Source organism: Oryzias latipes, chromosome 22, assembly GCF_053564925.1.
Source record: "Oryzias latipes strain Hd-rR chromosome 22, Olatipes_Hd-rR_3.1".
Classification (NCBI taxonomy): Eukaryota; Metazoa; Chordata; class Actinopteri; order Beloniformes; family Adrianichthyidae; genus Oryzias; species Oryzias latipes.
The window spans coordinates 24,901,677-24,917,598 of NC_136258.1; the positions used below are offsets into that span (position 1 = coordinate 24,901,677).

General features: G+C 40.3%; 1 protein-coding gene across 2 annotated transcripts in view; it reads left to right on the forward strand.

Annotated features, from left to right (window-relative positions):
* The first annotated feature begins 1,077 nt into the window (after positions 1 to 1,077).
* The window catches only part of ppp2r3a (protein phosphatase 2, regulatory subunit B'', alpha), a 59,330-nt gene continuing 44,485 nt past the window's right edge, over positions 1,078 to 15,922 (forward strand). The window contains exon 1 of one of the 2 annotated variants that reach the window (XM_020713792.3): positions 1,078 to 1,365. The gene's annotated coding sequence lies outside the window, so the exon portion shown is untranslated. The remainder of the gene's footprint in view (positions 1,366 to 15,922) is intronic. The other variant, XM_020713793.3, reaches the window with a different exon arrangement.

Genomic DNA, 15,922 nt, shown 5'->3' on the forward strand with positions numbered 1-15,922 from the left:
AAGGATAAATCTGTACGACGTGCCTGTGTCTCACCTACTTCACCATTACGTGTTGTGTAAGTGTTCACTACAACCTGTTGCCTGCAGCATGTCCACAGAAAAAATGTGCTTGAAGATTTTTGCTTTACAGGTTAAGGTGATCAACAATCTAAAGATTCTGTGCCTGTGTGCCCAGTACAGGTTTGCCCATCCACCTGTCCAGTTGTGACCTAAGTTGCGTTCACATCACCCTTGGTAACGCACGTTTAAGCGACCACTTTCAATGAAAAATCCATATAAATGCGCGTTTTGGGCTTCTGTATACAAAGCTCTGGCTTTCATGCGTCACTAAGCAAGTTTCTGCGTCCATTTTCGGGCGCTACGTAACAAATGGGCATCCGTTGAATGAATGCCTGTTGAAAGTTAAACCAGTGGACGGCATCCTTTTTAAGTTACTGAAGCCCCAACTGTTTGAAAATTGATCATGGAGGAGAAATTAATAGTTGCAGTTTGTGCCCAGAAGGAGTTATATGACACCAAGTTTTTCATAAATCGGAATGGAGCTGTGAATAGATTTGCCGAACTCGCACTGCTTCGACATTTCCCACCAAGCCTCTTTCAACTGTATTCTTGAATGTGCATCACATGCCTGATCTGAACGTGGAACATTTAATCATGATGTCGAATGTCGAATAATGAAAAAAAAGGTATTCAAACCAGCCTTTACTCTTTTTCCCTGCTGTCCATTGGAGGTATTTGTGTAAAAAGCCACCTAGTGGCTATCTGATGAAGTCATCTGGCTCTAATTTAGTTGATCAATATGTGCTTAACATGAAGTCTTTTGAATTTGGATACAATTAGCAACTTAAGGGCTGAAAATGTAAAAGTAAAAAAAAAAACGATTGTTTGATTTGAGTGTTTAATGTCCTGAAACTGTGACCCACACAAAGATGAGTTCATGTTTTTAGTCTTCATCAGGCTCCAAACACAAATGTGTTACGTCAGAGTTCAGAGCTGTGATACAAAAATACACCCTGCAGCAACAAATATGTTCCTTCAACCACAGCAGTGATACGGATCCAACTGTTTTCTTCGCCTGGGACTGAACGGAAGAGAGCCGTAACCGTGAGACCCGGCCCCGCCCAGCCGCTCTGCTAACGGGAACTCCCCCTAAGTTCCCCGGTACTCCTGCCTCTGCTCAGTCTCTCCGCGAGCTGTCACGCACTCACACGCGCGCGCACATCTTCCCCGCGGAGTCGCCGCGTGCTGGAGCAGCCATCCGTCCGCTCTCGCCCGCAGCCTCCCCGGCTCCAGAGCGCTCTGCAGTCCGCGTCGAGCCTCGTCGTGACGGGAGTTGGGACGCGGCTGGTCGGCGGAAGGCAGAAGGTACGGCGCTGCCCGTCCTCCGGGACAAACTTGGCGTCACGGCCGTCTCGTGTGATTGTTGTGAACAGGGCGTGAGGGATCTGCATGCGCGCGCGGGGTTTTCTGCACATCAGAGGGTTCCGCGTGAAGGGAAGTTTGGAGACTGCAGATCTTTGCGCGGGGAGCGGCAGGGGGGGTCCTGCGGCCACAATAAGTCGAGTTCAAGCCCCGGACACAGAACACCTAAATTCAACTTTGGCTTTTCAATTAGTTAGAATTTAGTGTTTGCTTAAATACACGGAATTGCTAGTGTGTCAAAAAATTGTTGGTTTAATTAAAACATGTAATTATAAAGTAATTTTCTTTAAATTTTACTGTCTTTTAAAAGGAAGAAATGTGTTTTTCATTTATATTCTGACTCAATATAACTTTAAAAGCCCTATTTGGTATGAGGTGTATGCTTTTCAGAACAGTTAAACCAGTTTCAGAAGGTTTTCAGAAACATTTAGCTGCTTTCTAACTTCAAATTGCCTCACAGGTTTCCAATAGAGCAGGTTTTGTATTTAAAGACCCTTTTTTAAAACTCATGTTACCCCCTGTCGCCCTGCAGTGTGATGCTGTTTGTTTGTGTGCACACACATGTAAGTGTGCATGTGGTGTGATGATATCCTGTCAGATCCCATGGGGTGGGGGGTCAGTCACAGGGTCTCCCCCCTGGAATTCACCAAGAATAGACGTGGAGCATTTTCAGAAGCATCTTTGCTCGGATGAATGTCTTTTCTTTTAATGATCACCCATGATGACCTCCGTGCTTCAATTCCCACCTCTCCCATTATCACTGACATTTTATAATAACTGCAGTAGTTTCTTTTTATGTTCGTTTGTTGGAATAATTCCACCTTTTAAAGCTTTTTCTCTTTTATGCATTCTCTTGGCTTTTATTCTTTTTTTGTTTGGGGTTCTACAGATACATTTCTTTTTCAGTCTTTTGCATCTCTCAGTACCTGGAAGTCCATCCTATTCAGTCTCACCTGTTGATACCCAGACAAGCATTTTCCTTTTTTTTTTTTTTTTTTTTTTTTTTTTGTATTGTTGTGATTTTTCTTCCTCTTTAGACACTGAGTGACTCAGAAAAGAGAAAGGGATAAAGAATGGACGTGCTTGTGAGGTGATGGATGCTTGAATGCAGGAGTGTGAGGACGGGAGGATCTTGTCGGTTGTAACTGGATCCTGCCTGAACGCGCTGACTTTTGGAGGTCTGCACAGAAAGCAGTGCATGAACTGTGGGGAATGTGGAAGTTTGTGTGTGTGTGTGTCTGACAAAGGGCAGGCCAGCCCCCCTGCGACATGTGATGCTTGCACCCACATGAAGCCTGCATGGCATCCACAGTCCTAAAAAAAAAAAAAAAACAGCAGCTATGCTCCAGTTTTAGCCCCAAAGGTGCCTTTTTCTGTGATCTGACTACCAAGACCTGTCGCATGTGTCGTAAACAAACTTATGTGAGACACAAACAACAATAAAACTGCTTTGTTATGTGATGTGGGATAGAATAGAATAGAATTTTCCATGTTAAGGCTGGAAACAACAAAGTACTGACATTGATTTAAATTTGACCCACAAGTTTATAACTTACTACATTTCTGTTTTTATTTTTCAAATTTAGATCCAAAACCATTTTTGACATTTTTTTTGACAGAAGTAGTCACTTAAAATAATTAAAGGGAAACTTTCATTAACAAAATGAGGTATTATACCATTAAAAATAAAGAATTTTCTTGGAAAAAATGCAAAAACCCAATATATCTTTAAAGGAAAATCAATTTATGGATGTATTGAACAAAAAATTGTTTTCTAGATCATTTTGATCAATTCAATATTTTAAAAATTCAGCCCAAATTCTGATATTTTAATAAACTACTTCTATTATCCTCAAAAAAGTTGTCAACTTTAAACCTTAGTCATCTAATTGTATTCAAGTAAAAATACTAATGTTACATTTTAGATTCTACAGATATTTGTGGGGAAAAAGTTAACTTTAATGTTTAAAATAATGTTTGAAGTATTCATGGTGCAAACCATTTAACTTATTTTATTGTGAAAGAATTCATCAAACTAATAACCTTTTGCATCTTTTCACCTTTTTTTGTTATGCATCAAATTATGTCAGATTAAATGGAAAATGTGTTTACTTTAATGTTTTCAGTGTTTTTATAATTTGAACATCAAGTTTTATGAAACTGTCTTCACTTATGTAATTAGCTAATAGCAACAAAGTGTTTCAGACTGATCAAATAAAAAGACAACTCTAAATTCAATAAAAAGAAAAAATCCAATTAAAACAGTCAAACTGTAATTAAGTTATAAAAATGAATTCAGTAAATCTAAAAAAAAATCTGTCAAAAAAAGGATATTGAGTCTTTTTTGTGGGTGCCTCACAAACCAAGATATCTTGTTTTATTCTCCTTTTTCCCCCACCATCTAAATCCAAAGGAGCAGTGTAGCTTGACTGAAGTTGTAACTTCAGTACCTGCATCCCTCCCAAAGTTGGATTCTTCCAGTCTGTGAAGAAAACCAAAGAAGCAGATCAGCTGTGTTTATTTATTCATAAGCTTTATTTAAGCAGGAGCGACTCAGGTGAGAAGGAAATTGTCTTCTACAGAAGCACCTGATCAAAGAACACGAGGGAGCAGGAGAAGCGGGATGTAACAGTGTGAATTTGAGATGCGATGCCTTTCTGGTGTGAAACATGATGTCATCCTTGAGACGTGATATCAACTTTCTGAAAAGAGGCTCGACCCACAGGATGGAAATGAGACATTTCTCACCTTTTAGTTGCTATGACGAGCACTGCATGCATATATTTTTTACAGCTTTCCTTCTGAGTTCTTGCTTTAAAACAAACTGCATTCTGCACATTTTAGGAGCTGCAGGTATCTGTTTATTACATTTAACTCCTAGCCCTTGTCTTTTTATCTTCATTGCACTTTTTAACATTTCATTTTTAAACCAGCATATTGTGCACGATCCTTTTTTTTTTTGCGCTGGAGTTGTGCTGGTGGGCATCTGGCCCGCTTGGAAGCTGTTTACAGCCGCATTCCCTCAAACATGTGCGTCTTTTCACAGATGCTCGTTGCTTCCAGGGCTTCCTCAGCTCATGTGCATCCATGAACGATACTCATTTGAGCTTCTCACATAGGTGTAGTAGGACAATGGATGCCTGTTTAGCAGCATCACGATAGGTTGGGCTGGTAGCATCTTGATGTAATGAAGTTAGACTGTCTGTGGTTATGTGGGTTTAGAGCAGACTGATGTAGATTGAACCTGTGGGCTGAACCACAAACTCAGAACATCCTGTTGTATTCTTGCTCCTGTCAGTTCTGTTCATATCTGTTTTCAGCATTTCAAGCAACATCTTGCCTGGAAATAAACAGTTTTTTTTTTGTGAAACTACAAAGTTTTTTCAAACAACTTCCCACAATTTGAAGTACTACTACTGAGATAAATGTAGTACATCGCCCTGAGTGTGTGACCTGAGTAGATCTTGGTTCCTGATCTTCAGATAAACAGAAAAGCAATCTGCTGGCATATCAGGGTTTGAAGAAAACATAAAGTCTAGGTGGCTAGCCTCACAGAGTTAACTCGTTTTCCCACATCTGAGTTGGCAAAGTTCTGAATTGGAATTTTCCCCTGAAGAACAGTGGAGCTGCAGTCACCACCCAAAAACCTCAGGAGATGTCTCCTCTTGGTTTGGACAGATTTATGGTCAGTTTTTGAGGTCAGTGGCTAAAACTGCTTTGACTGGGTATGACTTCACCTATTTCTGGACTTTCAAAGAGTAGTGAGTGGTAAATACAACCTGACTGTGCAAAACACTTAGTCAGGCTCTTGTAGACCTTAGAATATACCATCCTGTCAGTCAAGAGTCATCACAGTTATCCTGAACAATAAATGCAACCAGAGAGGAAAAATAGGTTTTTCAAAAGTTCTGCTGTAAATCTTTAAATGGACGTACATGGGAACTGATCTTAATTAACTTGTTAACACCGGAACTTCTAGTGTTGACGTTCTTTGAATGACTGTAACTCTTCAATGTTTTAGCACCAATTTATCTCTGTTTTTATGTTCGGTCGGTCTTTAGATCTTTTGGAGCTTGTCGGCGTAAAAGGGTCAAATGAAAGGATCATTTGAGGCATTAAAGGGTAAAATTAATTAGAACCATTAATAGATGTATAACTAATAGTTATGGATGACTACATATAAAGTGAAATTTTACACTTACCACTTCGGGCTGTTTTAGAAGCAAAGATTAAAGGCACACCTGTTCCTCTAAGTTTGGTCATCATCACAAGCGTACTGGGATGCCCACTGATGACTCTGAACTGCGCACAGGGACTGGGAGAATCCGCTTCCTTCTATAGGTTAAGGGTTCCCCTCTCAGCGAGGAACTCTGTCATCTCAGTGGGTCTCCTTCTAGAGCTGCTGCTCCCCCACATCGAAGGAGCCAGGTGGTGGTGAGGGCGTCTGGTCAGGATGTCTTTCACACACTTCCCAGGGGACGCGGACCGTTTCCAAAACGCCTCCCTTGGGTAGCATCCTAAGTCGGGGGACAACGCATATATTTCCTGTTTGAAAGGAGGTCTTCTGCTTCTCTTTCACCTTAATCATTACTTATACATTGGCAGTGTTTTCTCTTGGGGATGCACGCCATGTTTTCAGGTGTATTGGTGTTGTGGAACAGAGTTCTGTAGTAGAAAACTAACTAAGTTGGAGACTTTGTTTGCAAACACACCCTTGTGTTTAAGCCAGGAAACTCCCTGCTGCTGAGGGCTGCCGTGTGACTCAAAGTTAAAAGTGCAAAGTTTAAATTGGCTTTCATTTTTGGATTACTTGTGTGTAAAAGTGATATTTACTCCATCCCATAATTCTGTGTTTGTGCCTGTGTGTTGATGGGTGTGGCGTTTCCGTAATCAGACATTAAGTTGTGCAGCCGACCGCAGCCTGTTCTTCTCACATTTTCGTGTTCTAATTGATCCAGAGTGTGATTAATGTCGGTCTCTACTCCCACATGTGTTTGCCCGTTCTTGGTTACACAACTCTCACTGCAGCACACGCCCAACTTTGCACACATGTGCTGCATGCAGACGCACTCGTACAGCAGATTTGTGAGTTACTCATCGCTGCCGCTCAAGGCAGTATTGTGTTTAGCTTCTTTAAAGGAGCGCAGCCATTCACATTTCCCTGCAGGATGTGTGCGTGTCTGTGGGTGGTCATCTCATATTCCTTGCAATGCTGCTGGCTGCTAAAAATGAAGACGTGACAAGGAAAGTGTGAGTGTGGTGGTGACAAGTGGGTGTGGGTTTGGTGAGAGCCGCATCTCCACATGCTTCTCAAGGTCTTTTGTTGTTAGGTTCTAATTTTCTGTTAAATTGCTTTTGGAAATACTAATCTTCATCAATTCCATTTTATGGGAGAGAAGAATCTTGACAGGCAAAGCAGCCGGAACCGCAGCAGAACCTTTTGTATGAAGGAGTCAGGACATGAGGGAGTCTGAAGTGTAAAACCTCACAACTCAGAGAGAAGAAAAGAAAATTCAGATATGAAGAAGGACAAACTTTCAGTTCAGAAAATTGACTGATTTTTTTCAACTATATCCTAAAAATCTTGTAAAAAGGACAAAATTGATGTCATTGTGTTTATAGAATAATATTTTTCATCCAATAAGAAAAACAGGTTTTGACATGCTACAATTATTATTATTATTTCTTTTCCTTTTTTTTTTTTTTTTTAACTTGTCCTGTCCAACAGCTGAGCAGGCAGATGAGAGCTGAAAGCCTCTTGTGTTGGACAGATTTGACTGTTACAATAAGGGTTATGAAACGTGACACACTAGGTGTATATTTAAATAAACCCCTTTTGTAATTTAGGCTAAACTTTATATGCCACAAACATACCTGTGGGCTCCAAAAATGCCCACATAAAAAACTTGTCAACATGTACACAATACAACTGATGTTCACACACGCACACTTATGCACACATATGCGTACTGGTTGTGGACCCTCCCCCTCCCCTAGGCACCCCCCCCCCCACACACACACACACAGGGCCAACCAGCCTACCTGCCCGCCCCCCAGACATGCTACAATAAAAAAACAAAAAACTACTATTCATAAAAACAAGTGCGAGCATCAGACTCTGATCATAAGAAACCTACAAAAAAATCAGGAACTGAAGAAAAACAGAGAGAGGAGATGAATAATATGATACAGTTAGGGAAGCAGACAACACCACCAAGGTTTGAAAAAAGTACTTTTGCCCCGCTAGTACAAAACAATGGTTTAAAACATCAAACTTGAAAAAAAAAAATTAAATATACAAAAAATCTATGAGAAAGAAAAAGCTAAACTTCTAAATTCCTCCCTTTTGTCACAGCAACTAAGAGCAGGGAGACTGCGTCATCAGAGCATTTCCCCTCCAAGGTCAGCACTAGTTTCTGCAGATTTTAGGACAGTGGCCTCAACAAATAAAAGAAAACCTTTTTTCTTTGACCCTGCTTCTATTAAAAAAAACAAAAAAACAAATAAAAACAATTACATTACATTTACCCAATTTTGTTGAGTGCCTGAAAATGCAAAAAATAATGTAAAATGAGCATATTTTCTTATTAAAAGTTGAATAAAAATGAGTCTTGCTCTTTTTTCATTGTGACAAACTAGACATTCCCTTTTATGGTGGAACCTGAAGTATCAACAGTTTCCACACATTAAAAAAGTTGTAGTTTTACTGTAAAGACTCAAGTGCACAGCAGCTGCAGTTTCTTCCCAGCAGTTTGTTTCCAACTGAGAAGCCTGTAAAGTGTGACTCATTGTCTCATTATTGCTCTACATTTTAGTCGGAGTTCTGTATTTTTATCTTCTGTGATGTCTCTTTTTAAGGAAAAGAGTTGGGTTTTTCATGTGCAAAAGGGTTACACTTAAAAAAAAAAGTTTTATTTGACATTTATAAAAAAAAAAAAAAAGGTCATGGCAGTCCATGACTCACCTCATGTCATGCGATCACTAACAGGAAAATCACATTTTTATGAACACACTTCCATCAATAAGCAGGTTTTTATTTTCATCTTTTTGGTCACTCTGCTGAATGTTTCTTAAAATAAAAAATGGGAAGAAATGATTAAAGATTCACTCGATTAAAAATGGTGTTTTTGGTGTTTTTAACATTTTCTTGTGGCCTTTTCCTGATGATGGAGGTCATAAATTAAGAACTGAATAAAAGCTTAACATTGCATTTCTCTGCCTGCTCTTGAGTTCTCTGAAAAGGGGAGAGAAAAGGGGGCGGGGTGCCACCAGGTTTCCTGACACTCTAAAAATTAGGTAAATAAAGTTACAAACGAACAAACCAAACCCTAAAACCGAAAACATCAGTGTGTAAACATAGCCCACAATGGGTGGATTCATACATGAGCGAGTGGGAGGTGGACTGTGCCCAGCGGCTTCTCCTAACCACCTTTAACCGCTGAGATATCAGCCCTGGGAAACTCGGGAGTGAAGAGCAGGAGGATGGGTGGAGGGGGGAGAGGAATGAAGATTAGCGAGACAGCGACGAGGACTGGGGCACTTTGATTCACAAATCTCCCATCATGCCCCTGCTGATCATTGACTCTTTTGTGGCTGAGGTAAAGCATGCTGATTGGCCGGTCGGGTCTGAATGTGGCTGCTGCTCCTCTGCAGAGAGGAATGTGTGTGTGTGTGTGTTTGTGTCAGATGAGTTAATAGCTGTCCATTGAGGGGCTGATTGTGTGCAGTTGTTAACAGTGGCCGTCTTTGTCCGGACTTTCACAAACGCATGCATGTAAACACACATCTGAATATGAACGGCACATTCCTCCAGTGGCAGGGAAGTTGCAAAGAAAGAGGGAATAGAGGCGAAGAGAGGAAGCCACCAAGACCATTCACAGTCGTCATGGTGCTGTGGTTCTCCCTGGCTCCAGTTCCAGACATGAATGGGGTTTGAGGCTAAAAATACTTTTATTGCTGCTTTTTTATTTTCAGCTTCCTCCAGTTTTTTCATTACTTCTTTTCTAGTGTTGCAGTGGGAGGAAAGAAGGTCTTTACTGTGGCTAGATGAGTGGGAAAAATATCTGCTTTGGAGCTTAATGTAGCATTGAAATAAGAGGATCTCAACATATTTCCTTTTTCTTGGCTTTGCAGAGATGTTGTCATCAGGAAATCTGACTCATCCAGCAGATGCCCCTTGATGCTTTCAATACTGAATCTATTAAGATTTAAAAACCATTGAGTGTCCGCTTTAACCTTTTAACATAGGTGCTTTAGCTTCAGCGTTTACACTCTTTTGACTACTATAACTCGTCAACCTTTTACACAAATAACGTAAATCCAGTGGGTTCTGAAGTGGAGAAAAGAAGCTTTGCGCTGTTATGCAACACTTTACGTTAGAAACATGTTTAGTACGCTTAAAGTGACGTAACCTAAAGCGTCTCATATCGCTGCTTTTCTCCATGTTAGGATCAGCTGATTCATGTTGATCACGTAAATGGTCGAATAGTTACAGTAGGTCACTGAGCGGGTTATTTAGATTTAGGGTTAAATTGCTCCATCTCAATACAAATTGCTCTAACCTTTTCCATTTCAAAGTTAGGGTTGCAAGTTTTCAAACTGAAATGGCTAAAAGTCGATCAGTGACAGAACAGTTCTGTGCTGACCTACAACATGTTCATGTCCATGAAATGTGTCCAATTCCAAGTGGTTGATAGTTGTTTTGTTTTTTTATTGGCTAGATGCTATTATTCTTTGGAAGGGAGGCTGTGACACTAGGTGGATTTGGTCCCCAATAGGTCTGCACAATAAATTGCAAATTTATTGTTAGCGGAATATCAAGCTGTGCAAAATGCATATCGCAAAAGTCGGCAAAAATTGCAATCAATGTTTACCTTAAATGTGCCAAAGCCTGATGAGGGGTTATACCAGCCAAACAAAGTTCACATTTGACTAAAAGGAGTCGACCTCTTGTTTCTCTAGTTTCTTTGGATTACTTAGTATGAGCAAGAACTTAAAGATACAGCTGTAGATGGGAGAAATGAAGGAAAGGAGGCAAACGCAGACTGACAGCAATCCAGCTGAACTCATAAGTGAGGCTAAGTAAAAAAGACAGAATTATGGTTAATTCATTTCATCTACTGTTTGGAATTTGCTGTACCACATGAAGAGAGCTGAGCATGAAAATACACAGACAGAGAGGCTAGGCAAGAGTTTGCTCCTGTTTGCTATGCCAGCCAGCAGTTCAAGGCTGAAAAACGGTTTTGCAAAGCTGTCAGTACTTTAACATGTAAGTTGCAAGGAGGAAGAAGAGGAGGAGGGGAAGCAATCTCTCTCAAGGGGGTGATAGAAATGACCCAGTTGCAGGCGTTTAACCCTTCATGTTTTTTCTCCTCTCTGGAGTCTGAATCCCTTCGAGAACTTTGCATTGAGATACTATCACTCCGACATCACCGGGCCTTAAGTGCAACTCTTCGCGGTTGGACGGAGGTGGAAGTAGGTTGGTGTTGAGAGAGGAATGACAAGCTCTATCTCGGTCAGTAAACACCGTCTAAGGGAGTCCCTTCATTGTTTATACTGTGCCTCTCTCCCCCTCTTACACTCTGGGAGAAGCTCTGGAGCTCCGGCAGTATAAAAGCAGGGTCACGCAGACATACTGAGGCGCTGCGGTTGGATAAAGTACTGGTGTCCGTTCGTATATGTGTGTGCGGTGGACTGTTGGCAGCCAGCACACAGTGAACTGGTCAGAAAGCAGCACACTCGAGCTTCCTCCTGCCTGCCAGTCTGACCACTGGTGGTTGTGTGGAACTGCTTTACAGCAAAGCGCTTCAGTGCAACTCAATGAAGCAGACTCTTAATTCTGCCTTTCTTCCATCCTATTTAGCTTTTTGTTTTACCAAATATTTTACGGGCAGCACAGAAATGTTGGACATACATATGTGGATTTTCGGTATCCTTTTAACCTGAAGGCTAGTTAACGTTTTACTTTAGAGCCATCCCAGATCTGCCGCTTTATTTAAGGCACATTTACACTGGCAGGTTTCATCCGCAGCAGAGCTTGTTGGTTCATAATGGTTTGCTTTTTTTGGCTCGCGTGACCAAACATTCAAACCCTGGTCCCCATGGGAGGGACGATCTTGGTGAAACAGAGTAAACATGGTGTAGGGAGGAGGTGCAGGCACTTATCGCTGTGTTATTATCAGAGAAATGGAGAGAGTAGCCGACTTTCTTCTTCTTGCTCTTTTGCCTGTCTTTGTTCAGGCAATACTGGCCTCAACAGTGTGGCGTATGGAACTGCGTGATTCTTCCAGACTGTTTTGTCAGCTTCAGTCTGTGGTTCAATTCTGAGAGGGCTGCGTGTGAATGCAAAACAAACCAGAATAAGACTAAGGACACAAATACAACTGCCACTGGGCGATGGGGATGGACACGCAGAATCCTCAAGATTTCATGCTGCCGCCGGATTTTTTAAAATTCTTTGGCATTGTCATGAATGTAGACAGCGGCAATCAGGCGCCTGTCTGGCATAAGTCAGTCAAGGGGCATTATGGGTACCAGCTTGCCGGCCACAGGTTGGTGGCAGCTGGTTTGCTAGCCTGCATCATCTCTGAATGAACAATGTATTTCTTCGAACCATCATTTCATTCAGAGCTCTGTGACCATTGACTGTATATGAGAACTGGACTAAGTGACCCTTTCCCCCTTTGCGTTCCAAACAGGAAGTGCCTGCTGGTTCCAAGAAGCCAAAATCCCAGACTTCTTAAGAGAAAAAAACAGCTGTTATGCAATCATTCTATTTGTCAGAATAACCATTTTTGTTTTGCTACTTTTTTTAACATGCTCTTGCTAATCCTTTTTCGTAATATTTTTTTCTTTATCGCAAATTATTCAAGTTATAAATTCACCAAATGCCTCAATAAAAGTATGTCGTCTTACGTCAAAAGTTTGATACTCTTGATTGACGGATTCTTCCAAGCCCACTTTCAAGTGATACTTGAAAGTTGACTTCCAACAAGCTCACAAGAAGTGTGGACTTCCAACAAGCTCACTCCTGATTGGTGAGAGTGGTTGCCATAGACTATTTTTGGTTCCAACTGGGCAATGTCCATGTCGCAGAAAAATGGCAACTTAATTGACTTCATTTTTTTGGAGCCAAATTGAGGCTTTTTTAATGGGTGACGTCACAATCACTCCGTCCAGTTCTCAGACACAGTCAATGGGTGTACCCTTTCTTTGCTCAACAATAGCTGGGATAGGCTCCAGCAGCCCAGAGACATCAAAAGGGATCTAGTAGCTTTGGAAACTGGATGGATGGATGTCATTAAGTAGATTATCTTTCTCGTCTTTTTCTTTGCCTTCTTTCATTTTTTTGCTGATTTTCTCTCTGCTCTGTTGGGCTGATTACACATCATCTACTCATCCAAACCCACCTCCTTAAAATTATCTTCTCTAAAGCATAAATTACCACAGCTTTTTTTCCTTTTTATCTACATTTCATTTACTTGTCTCATTGGCTCTTAATTAGCTTTATATGAAAGCTTAACTACTATCATCAAATATAATCTCTGAAGTTCTCTTTTGACCTTTTTATCGCATTTTGCTCATATTTTTTTTGTCTTAGCAGATTCCAGTTTGTTTTGCCCAAGAACAACGTGTTTCTTATTAAATGTTGAAAGTGGGAATTGTTTTGAAAATTTCAAAAACTTAGAACTTCCCCTTCAATGACATGCAGCTCACCAGGTTTTTATCTGATGTGAAGGTGCAGCAGAAATGTCGATCCTGTTTATTCTACGGGAACTCCTGTAATGCTGCAGCTGGATCTGAGTGTTCGGTTTTCTGCTAAAATTTCAACTGCAATTAATTTCCAAATCAATAAATGCCTCCCAAAAAGAAAAGTGCCTTTATTCTACTTCTGCCCTTGACAGGAAAGGAGAGCTATAGCCTTTGTTCCTTCATAGATAAGCATTTGCTAATGATGCATTTTGAAAATGGTAAATAAAAAAAAGCCCAATTTAACCATCTGTTCATTCCAATTTTGAGACCGCCTCTGTACATTAAGGTTGTATTCAGACCCAGACATTCAAATCTGAAAACATTAAAGTTTTATTTTGCTGCTGTAAACACGTGCAGTAAGGTAAAAGATCCACATTTCAGCTCAATGTGAAGTTTTCTATCAATACTTTTAAAGATTTTTCTGTCCTTATCCTTCAGCGCAGTTATTCTGGTTGTAGACCATTTTTATTCTGCACTGATGGGTGCAGCATGTAATTCCAGATCTCCAACTTGTTCTTTTTTGCGGTCTAAGGCTTTTTTCCTTAACACGAGCGACTGCCTACGTTTTTGATTCCCTCTTGGCCAGAACGTTGTTGGTTCTGGAAAAGCAGGGCAACACTGGGTATGATGGGACATAAATTAAAGCGGTGGGGAATTGCCCTTGAGCAGGACAACCAACCTAAGCGACTCCTGATCTGGGCTCACCTTAAAAAAAATAATGTTTGATCTGTTTCTGAAACAACAGAACAAAACATTATGTTTCATCACTTGACTGCCAGTTTGATGTCCATGTGGTTTCCATGGTTACAGACTCTGCTGGATGAGACCCGTACAGACCGCTGAGAGTAACTTCTCTTAGTGATCCCAGAACTCAAGTCTTTTTTTTATGTCATTTTTTCTTCTTCTGGGTTGTGCTGTTGGGCCTTTACTTGTTTGTTTTTGGTCCCAGAAGTGGAGGGAAACGCTTATCGACGGTTCTAATCCGATGGAAGGCCTCTTTTAAACAAAGCATGACTTCAACTATCCTAGCTATCTTCCAAAAACTTCCAGAATTAATCAGACAGAATTATTTGTTTGCTTGTACCTCCCTTGACATTTAAAGGAAAGACTAACTTCTTTTTCTCTTGAATTCCTCTCACGTTATGTTTCTGGAAGCAGAAAAATCCACAAAAACTGACAGAGAACTTTAGATTTTGAGAATTTCTGTGGATCTAGTTGTCTTTTCTCTCCTTTTTTTTTTTTTAAATTTGCGTTTCCTTCTTCTTCTCTCTGTTTATGTCCTGACCTGTTGTCTGATCCGCTCAGGCAACAGCTGTGTTTCCTTCTACCTCCAAAGTCTGGCCTCCAGTCAGAATAAAAAAAAAACATTTTAGAGACTGCTGTTTAATTCAAACTCTATCTTAGAGATTATGTTGTCATAACGGCATTGTTCCATTAAAAGTATTGAAAGTTATTGCAGATTCCTTCAACCAAGTTTATGTAACTCATGGAAATCCCCTTGTTTCTATCGTTTTTCCCTTTTTCCTGCATTCTGGTGCCCCATGTCTGGCTGGCAGCAACTTGAAATGCCGGGCTTTGACATCAGCAGCTCATTTCATCGGTGATTTTCCTGCGGTGGGTTTGAATCAAAGTCCTCTTTGCAGCTGCTGTGGTCGTGTCACCTGGATGCCTTTTGTCCCCCTTTCATTTTTGACGTCTGCATAGATTTCTGGTCTTTTTTTTTCTTTTTTCTTTTTCTCGACTGAATTCGATGCCAGCTTCATTCTCCAATCTGCTTTCAGCTTTCTCCACAATCCAGTCAAGCAGTCAGAGGCAGGCAGCACTTTTCTCATTTTTCCTTTTTGTGTCGACTGTGTTTGATTTGTGAGTCACGATGGAAGATAAAAAAGGAGATTTTGTTTTAGCACAACGACTACTTGAAAGATGCCCAGCGGCTTTCTCTGTTTGCCAAAACACCATTTATTTGTTCCACTGCAAAATCAAACTGCAGGGTTCCCCATCCCCAGCCAAGAATGCAAATTATTGGAATATTTTAGAATTGTTTATTTTGTTAAATTTTTTAAAATTTATGTTGAAGCAAATTAGTAAAAGCTGAGAAAGTAAGAGAAACAAAATGTTTTCTTTTTGTCCTTTAAGTCATGTCTTATTTGTATAAGGCGGTTTTATCTTTTAGACCTCTAAACTCAAATTTAGCTCATATTCTTTAAATAAAACATGAAATAATTTTATTTAGAAAAGATTAATCTGGAAGTCAAAGAGTTTTCCTTTTGCTTTTAGTTTGCTTTTTCTGTAGAGCTGGAAAGTAACAGACCTTTTTATTTAAAATGTATCAGGTTTCTAGTGTCATTTCAGTTTATCTGGAGTGACAAACTAGAATAGATTTTCTTCAATAGCTATGAAGCAGCAGTTTTGCTAACAGCTGATAATACTTTAAGTTTTCAGTTGTTGGTTTAACACCAAACGTCTTCATTAATTGATTTAGATAAAAAATGAATTCTAAAAAAATTCATTTATATATTTTTTAAGGAAACTGGAATGTTGTATTTAGTGCAGATGACAAGTGACGGCGCACAGGGAGGTGAAGCCATCTACTTTTAGAAAAGTAGCACTTTCTTGAGCTTCAGCCGTTTGTACATTGTGGTGATTAAAGACTGAGATGAAGAGCGTTGCTTTCAAAAACATCTAACTGCATGTGGAGGGCACTGATGTGGTTGCGTGTGTATAATTACTGTGTCATTTTATCACAGTA